The sequence below is a fragment of the Microcaecilia unicolor genome, chromosome 6 (genome assembly GCF_901765095.1).
Source record: "Microcaecilia unicolor chromosome 6, aMicUni1.1, whole genome shotgun sequence".
In the NCBI taxonomy this organism is placed as follows: Eukaryota; Metazoa; Chordata; class Amphibia; order Gymnophiona; family Siphonopidae; genus Microcaecilia; species Microcaecilia unicolor.
In genome coordinates this window covers 274,026,821-274,034,703 of record NC_044036.1, presented here as the reverse complement: position 1 = coordinate 274,034,703, position 7,883 = coordinate 274,026,821, and the positions used below count along the sequence as shown (strand labels likewise).

The window sequence follows — 7,883 nt, the reverse complement described above, 5'->3', positions numbered from 1 at the left end:
AAATCACTCTATTGCATAGATGGGCATTGTTTCTTCTGGATCATGGAACCTATGATTCACTGCTGTGGAAAAAAGTAAAAAATGCAAGCCAGTATATCGTTTGCAAAATGACCTATTGAAGAAAACTGGAAGGATTTACAGGGAAATCTTTCCTCGCTGGCAACAGACGAGATGAAAGATTTCTCAGAAAAAATTCTTGCAAAGCTAGCTTTTCCTTTAATCCGTTTCTTGAATAAATACACATTTGTGAAGGTATTATGTTTGCATAAGATAAAAAGGTCAGACTTTACCTAGGTAATTGGATCAGTAACATTAGACTTAGCTCTACCTATTATGAATTGTTTTTATTAAAGGTAAACCATCTGATCCCCTATGCGTCCTCAATATATGAATTCCACTGTAGGAATTGCATGCAACATTTTTCAACTTGTTTCAAAAGTGTGGCTACTTTGGCCTCATGTGTCTCATCATTCTTTTAATTTTGAAATATCTAAACCAAGATTTCCTTTTCTAAAGTTGGTAGAAGGTCAATGATTTATTTTGGCATCATTATTGTTGTGAGAAGCTGATACATTGAGTCATCAAAGAAGAACTTTTATTTTATTTTCATGCTTTTATGCATCACCAGCAGCAGACTGACAGCTTTTAAAACCAGTCTTCCCCAGAGAGAAGCAAAAAAACAAATCAAACTGGTTGGCACCTAGCTCAAAGCAGAGGAGACAGAGACTCTGTCTCAGGGCCCGATTCATCACAAAAATGTATACCACAGAAGTCTGGAACCCAAAGAATGCAACTCAGAAGATTTGTGGAGCACAGCAAAATAATTACCAATTACACTCATGTTATATCATAGTTCATGCCTTCTCTCATTCACAAGTAGCTAAGTCATCCCATTGTTCTAAAAGTTAAAACTTAAGAAAGTCGGCTTAGGAGTAAGAGTTATGGACAATCCCATAATGCACCATGGTGAAGATGGCAGAAATCCAGGACCGGTCATAAAATCTCCCTCCTGGAACTGGTAACTTGGCAGCTCTATTATTGGTTCAATGCTGTCAAAAAACACATCCAGCTTCCACGTTTCATCTGCTGCTACGCGACAACATTTTGGGATAGGAGAGGGCCTCTTATTTTTTACTTTTCACGGCTGTTTATTTACACGGTGTCGGTGGCACATTTGCAAAGGAAACTGCACCACGAAATGATTTTTTTTTTAAACGCGACATTTTGTAGCAATTTTTCGCCCAGATTTAAAGAAACTGCACGGCAATGTAGCATTCCCACGTCGCGTTCCAAAGTTCGTCCCTCTGCAGTTCCCGTATTACGCGCAACCGCTTTTACGACAGCGAGCCTTCTGCTCTGGATTACGCACTGTGCCTGCCGTTGGGCGAGAATCTCGTTGCTCAGCAACAGGACTACTGCGAAGCGAAAGGGAGGCAGGCAGACAGAGTGTTGTTGCCGTTGCCGTTGCCGGAAGAGTGGAAGTTGCCTGATGGAGCCCGAGCGTAAGTGGCCACGAGTGCAAGAGCAGGACCCGGAGAAGGAGGAAGAGGATGAGGAGGAGAAGGAGGAGGAAGAGGAGGAGGATGATTATGTCCCCTACGTCCCTGTCCAGCAGCGCAGGCAGCAGATGCTGCAGAAGCTGTTACAGATGCGCAGGAGGGGGGTAGCAGAGGAAGATCATAAGGACAGTGGCAGTGACCAGCGACCAGATGATGATGATATTCCCTTGGGACCCCGATCCAATGTCAGTCTCTTGGACCAGCATCAGCACCTGAAAGAGAAGGCAGAAGCTCGCAAGGAGTCTGCCAAAGAGAAGCAATTAAAGGAAGAGGAGAAGATACTGGAGAGTGTAGCAGAAGGCCGAGCTTTAATGTCCGTGAAGGAAATGGCAAAAGGCATTACTTACGATGAGCCCATTAAAACCAGCTGGAAGCCACCTCGACACATTCTGCACATGTCTGAGGCCCGGCATGATCGTGTACGAAGAAAATATCACATCCTAGTGGAAGGAGAAGGGATTCCTGCCCCCATCAAATGCTTTAAAGAGATGAAATTCCCTGCAGCTATTTTACGTGGATTAAAGAAGAAAGGCATCCTGCAGCCAACTCCCATCCAGATTCAGGGCATTCCAGTTATCTTGTCTGGTAGGGATATGATTGGCATTGCATTCACCGGCTCTGGGAAGACTTTGGTGTTCACACTTCCAGTTATCATGTTTTGTTTGGAGCAGGAGAAGAGGTTACCTTTCACCAAGAGGGAGGGGCCCTATGGCTTGATCATTTGCCCTTCGCGGGAACTAGCCCGTCAAACACATGGGATCATGGAATATTACTGCAGACTCCTGCAGGAGGATGGCCTGCCCCAGCTGCGCTGCGCCCTCTGTATAGGGGGCATGTCCGTCAGGGAGCAAATGGAAACTATTAAACATGGTGTTCATATGATGGTGGCAACACCAGGCCGGCTCATGGACTTACTGCAGAAGAAAATGGTGAGTCTGGACATTTGCCGCTACCTGGCACTAGATGAGGCTGATCGCATGATTGACATGGGCTTCGAGGAAGACATTCGTACCATCTTCTCTTACTTTAAGGGTCAACGGCAGACACTGCTCTTCAGTGCCACCATGCCCAAGAAGATCCAGAATTTTGCAAAGAGTGCTCTGGTAAAGCCCATTACCATCAATGTGGGGCGTGCTGGTGCCGCCAGCCTGGATGTTATACAGGAAGTGGAGTATGTTAAAGAGGAAGCAAAGATGGTTTATCTCCTGGAATGTCTCCAGAAGACACCCCCACCGGTGCTGATATTCGCAGAGAAGAAGGCGGATGTGGATGCCATTCATGAATATCTTTTACTGAAAGGTGTAGAAGCTGTAGCCATCCATGGAGGGAAGGACCAAGAAGAAAGAACCAAAGCCATTGAAGCATTCAGGGAAGGAAAGAAAGATGTTCTGGTCGCCACTGACGTGGCCTCTAAAGGCCTGGACTTCCCTGCCATTCAACATGTGATCAACTATGACATGCCAGAGGAGATAGAAAATTATGTTCACAGGATTGGCCGTACAGGGCGATCTGGCAACACTGGCATTGCGACCACATTCATCAACAAGGCTTGTGATGAATCTGTGCTGATGGATTTGAAGGCCTTGTTACTGGAAGCTAGGCAGAAACTTCCTCCTGTCCTACAGGTGCTCAACAATGGTGATGAATCCATGCTGGACATTGGAGGAGAGAGGGGCTGCGCTTTCTGTGGGGGTTTGGGACATCGCATCACAGACTGCCCGAAGCTGGAAGCAATGCAGACCAAGCAAGTCAGTAACATTGGACGTAAAGACTATCTGGCACACAGCTCCATGGACTTCTAAGGATGAACTGTGGATATGTGCATTTTACTGTGCGACTGAATATAAGTATATATGAGATGAGTTTAGTGTGTCCACTGAAGTCCATGACCACATTGAGAAGTTATGACTTTCTGTTCCTTCTGGTGAAGACTCTGCCACCCCATGCAGAAGGAGGATGCATTGCCAAGCTGCATTAACTCTGGGCTGCACTTGTGCCACTAGCATGCCAGTGAAGGGAGCATTTCTGGCAAAGGAGGGGGTTGGATCAAAGCACTGGCAGACAATTCTCTTCAATGTAGAGAACATAAAAGGAAAAAAAATAACCTAATAAACATATCAAAACCAGGAGTAAGAGTTATGGATTTAGAGATTACTAACAAATATTTCACAAATCCAAAAAGCTGTGGTAAAAGGGGTCCAAAAACATTCATCTACTGAAAACATCCAAATCATGATTTTGGAAAGGCAGAATTTGGATGTTTTATACTGCAGTTTGTCCAAATAGTAAAGCGGTGTGTTTTGGGTGGGACTAGGCAGGCCCAAAATTAGGATGTCTTTTAGTAGTAATGGATGGGAAGAAACATCCAATGCAACAAAGAAGGACATTTTTATCTAAACCTGTTCCAATCACATCCAGGGTACAAAAAGGTGACCTGATTGAACAGCTGACCACTGGAGGGATGAAGGCGTGACACCTTCTTAATCTCCAAGGGGTTTCTGACTCCCTCCCACCCCTTTAAGAAGTGAAAGTGACAGTGGACACCAGGCTGTATGACAGCTTCAGGTATTATAGCCATTCCCAATAGAGTAGCAAGCAAGTGTAAGGAGTAGCTTAGTAGTCAATGCAGTGGACTTTGACCACTGGAGGGATAAAGGCATGACCCCTCCTTAATCTCTTAGTTGTTACTGATCCCCTCTCACCCCCCTAACAAGTAAAAGTGGCAATGGACACCAGGTTCTATGACAGCTTCAGGTATTATGGCCATTCCTAGTAGAGTAGCAAGCAAGTGTAAGGAGTAGCCTACTGGTCATTGCAATGGATTTTGAACAACAGGACCGAGGTATAACTCCCACACTAACACTGTTCAAATATGTGAGCCCTCCTGGAGCATAGAAATACCTGCTGTACCTGAATTTATTAGATACCTGCAAGCATGATAGCTATTGTAGTGGTGTACCTTTAGATACAGTAGGTTTTTATGTTCCTGAAGGGCTCACAATAACGTAAAAATGAATTAAGGTAGGATTTCTACCTGGGTTCCATTGTTTAAAGTCCACCGCACTGACCACTTGGCTGCTCCTCTGTTCTGCAGGGACTTCTGTGTGGCCATTTTTGTACAAATGATGCCAGACAGATGTTTTTGTGCCTGATTTTCTGGCATTCATATTTTGGATGTTTCATTTTGGAAAATGACTGTTTATTTTGGATGTTTTCAGCATAAAAATGGCCTTTTCATGTATTTTTGAACAGGAAATCCTGATATTTTTCCTGTTTGAAAATGGCAGTGAGATGGACTTTTTTTTTTTTAGGACATTATGAGCAGGATATCTCCATTCTGACTTGGACATTCTTTCAAAAATTCCCCTCTATATATGTACTTTACTTAACATAAAATTTATTTATTTATTTCCTAAATTTTCTAGTCTAATAATGACAAAGTTCACAGGTACTGAGTATATTTCCCAGGACACACAACAGAAGAAACACCATAGAACATCTAGTCCATAGGTCTGAGGTACCAACCTGTTACACCCCTACCTTGTTATTCTTGGCGGTGGCCATCTTGAGAGGTTCAACTGTATCAGTTCCTGAGGGGCAGCCATCTTGGGAGGTTCACTTGAGAGGCAGCCATCTTGAGAAACTTCCTCATGGGCGTGCCCAATGAGATTCCTCGCCTAGCAGCTAGGGCAGAGATCCTCTGATGGGAGGCCTACTTAACAGCAGAACAGTGTCATCATTTTGCTTCGGCTTCAACTTCGGTGGAGTTCGTGGTGTTTCCTGGTATCTTAGCGAATTTGACCATTGCCTGAATCCTGACCTTCTCTTTGTTTGCTGCCTGCCTTGACCATTGCCTGAATCCTGACCTTCTCTTTGTTTGCTGCTTGCCTCGACCATTGCCTGAATCCTGACCATCGCTTTGTTTGCTGCCTGCCTTGACCTTTGCCTGAATCCTGACCAGTGGCATAGCCAAGGGTGGGCCTGGATGGGCCCAGGCCCACCCACTTTGGGCTCAGGCCTGCCCAGTAGCAGCACACCTATGATGTGGCTGGCAGGGATCCCTAAGCTCTTTCCAATCAATAAGGGAGACGTATATTTGAAAAAAGTATAATGTTTATTATAACAGGTCGACTCGACACAGCCATGTTTCGGCAACGTAGCACCTTCTTCAGGAGTCTTCCAACAGTATATCGAGTACTTGAGTATTTAATACTCCAAGAAAAACAATTTTGAAGAACTTGCAGTTCCTTCTCTTTCAGAGTAGTATTGATTGGAAAGAGCCTATCTTCCCCCACTCTTCTCTTTTTTCTTCCTGTATTGTTTCGTGGGGATTAAGTGCACCTCCACACTTTGTGTGGCTTCCTTTTTTAGGGATCCCTAAGCCTCACCAGCCAAAAACTCCCACCAACTGTCCCCTCCTGCATACCTTGTAAATAGCAGATCTTCGCCAAGTTCGCCTGCAGCGAGCAGCAACTGATACATACTATTCGCACCAGCCCCACAGCCTTCCCTCTGATGTATTCCCACCTATGCGGAAACAGGAAGTTGCATCAGAGGGAAGACTGTGGGGCCAACATGAACAGTGTGTATTAGTTGCTGCATGCGAGGGACGGAGGATGTTTGAGAGACCAAATGGCATGCAGGCGAGAGAGGGAGAGACCAAATCACTTGTGGGACAGGGCAAAGTTATTCTGCCCACCCATCCTGGGCCCAGGCCCACCCAAAATTGGGTGTCTGGCTACACCCCTGATCCTGACCATCACTTTGTTTGCTGTAGCCTCGACATCTGCCTTACTTCTGACCGGGCGCTGGGCGTGCCACTACTTCCGGCTGGTGTTTGGGTCCTGGGGGCTCAACCCCCAGGGGAAGGGGTCGTTCCAGGTGAAGGTTCAGAATTGTCCGGCCGCCTTGCGGAGCTCGGGTCCGAGTGTCTCGCATCTGTGCTTCGCTGGGCACAGGAGTTCACAAGCGCAACACAACCCAAGAAAGGTTCTGCGGAACTGGGCTGGTAAAGCACACTTTTTCTCTCATTGACCCATTTAAACTATGTAAATCATGTTTGTATATGAAAATATAGACTGTAATGAAAATAAGGTAACTGTAAAAGGACCCCATACTTTTGTGTTTAAAAATGCACAAATATGCATTTTCCTGCAAAAATAAAAAAATAAATAAAATAGAACTACTCAGGGAAAGGCAAAGACGCACTGAAAAATGGCTTGTGGTAGTGTAGGCGAGGGTTTTGGGCTTGCGCAAATCTATTTTTCAGCGCTCCTGTAAAAAAAGGCCTTTTTTTTTTCCTAAAAATGGACGTGCGGCAAAATGAAAATTGCAGCTTGTCCATTTTGGGTCTGAGACCTTACTGCCATCCATTGACGTTACGTGGCTTAGTAAAAGGGCCCCTGTGTGAGGATAGATAATCAGTTGTTTCACATCATTATGCAGCTCATTACTTATTTTGCATAGCAACCATGGCCAAATATTCAAATTCTAAATTAAATTGCTGTTAGCATGGGCTAACATAACACGATATTACTACACAAAATCACATTTGCGAATATGAATTCACTTTAGTTGATGCAATAAATATAGTTTCCAATAGAATTCAGTGCTTTATTTCTCCATCTCATAACATACACAGTGCTTTAGAATACTTACTTTAGAACTTTTTGCATGACATTAGCAGGGGCGTAGCTAGGTGGGGCCAAGGGGGTATGGGTCCTCACAGATTTAGCCCTGGCCCCCTCTACTTTTGACACCCCCCCCCCACCGACCCTCCCCTGCCACTTTCAATCCCCCTCCCACCGCCGCCGACCCTCCCCCGCCACTTTTGATCCCTACTCCCATCACCGCTGACCCTCCCCCACTGCCACCAGGTACCTTTGCTGGTGGGGGTCCCCAACCCCTGCCAGCTGAAGTCTTCTTCAGCACCTTCGCTGATCTATATCTATCAGTCCTGACTCTAGAAGTCCTGTATGTAGCCCCGTGCAGGACGTGCATGCAGGACATCAGGAGTCAGGACTGACAGAAACAGATCAGAGAAGGTGCCGGAGACTGGCGCTGAAGAAGACTTCGACTGGCGGGGGTTGGGAACCCCGCCAGCAAAGGTATCTGGCGGCAGTGACAGGGGAGGGTCGGCGGTGGGAGAGGGGGTTGAAATTGGGGGGGGGGGGGCGGCGGCAGGGGAGGTCGAAAGTGGCTGGGGGTCGCCGGCTGGGAGAGGCGGGCTAAACTGTGCCCCCCACCTCAGGCTCTGGACCCCCCTCCCGCTGAGGTCTGGCTAAGTCCAGTATTTCAGTTAACCAAATTCACAGTACTTTCAAA

At 46.0% G+C, this 7,883-nt stretch overlaps 1 pseudogene; it reads left to right on the top strand.

Annotated features, from left to right (window-relative positions):
- Nucleotides 1-429: 429 nt before the first annotated feature.
- On the top strand, nucleotides 430-3,686 carry LOC115472944 (annotated as a pseudogene).
- Nucleotides 3,687-7,883: the final 4,197 nt, after the last annotated feature.